The sequence below is a fragment of the Myotis lucifugus genome, unplaced genomic scaffold, assembly GCF_000147115.1.
Source record: "Myotis lucifugus unplaced genomic scaffold, Myoluc2.0 scaffold_225, whole genome shotgun sequence".
Lineage (NCBI taxonomy): Eukaryota > Metazoa > Chordata > Mammalia > Chiroptera > Vespertilionidae > Myotis > Myotis lucifugus.
Genome location: NW_005871273.1, coordinates 353,539 through 354,454, shown reverse-complemented (window position 1 = coordinate 354,454; position 916 = coordinate 353,539).

Genomic DNA, 916 nt, shown 5'->3' with positions numbered 1-916 from the left:
GGTTCCAATGTGCACCACGGGCCCTTTTCCGTGAAAGGGCATTGCAGCCGGGCCATGAAACAGGGGCTACGATGCCCAGGGGGCTTCGGGCCTTCGGGAGCCCACAGCCTCTGGGAGATTTCCCTCCGATTCCATTTAAATGCAAGAGGCCCTCAGCCTGCGGAGAAGCCGGTAGGAAAAGCGGCAGCTGTTGCTAAGCAAAGGAATCTCAGGGAAGCAACTGACAAAGCATTAGCAGCACCTGGGTAAACTGAAGCTGACACACAAGCTCCTCTCAGCCTTCCGCTGCTGCTGCTGCAAGGGTCGGAGTTCCACCCCGAATACTGAAAAGGCACTAAGCACAGAGAATCACAGTTCCTCCGGTCACCATTGCCCTGGCAGGGGGCGCACAGTGAGAAGCCGCGAGGGGAAGAAGTTGTGTCTGGGTACTGCGGTCTGAGAGGGTCCTCAGCATGTCTTGGGTGCCCTGGCGCCCTGTGTCCTTTGTGGGGGACTGGGAGGCTGCATGGAGGAGGCAGGTCGTGCACCTGACATCGTCGGCCAGCCTCTCCCCACTCCCCAGGAAGAGGACCCGTGGGGAAAAGAGGCTCTGAGACCCTGGTTGTGGGAGGGTGAGGCTCCTGGCATTAGTGCTTCCGGGGCCTTGAACCAGAGGAGCCACCAGGCTTTTCTCCTTTGGGAGCCTCTACCACGGATGCAGCCCTGTGCCAGGTGTGGGAGGGTCAGAGGGATCCGAGCATGGACCCTCAAGGTAGTCTCCCCACTGCAGCTCTCGCACACACAGATTTATTTTATTTGAGTAATTTTGTTAATCCTCATTTGAAGAATTTTTTTTCATTGCTTTTCAGAGATAGACAGTGGAAGGAAGGGAGTTTGGGAAAAGGTGGAAGGAGAGAGAGAGGGAGGGAAATGGTGG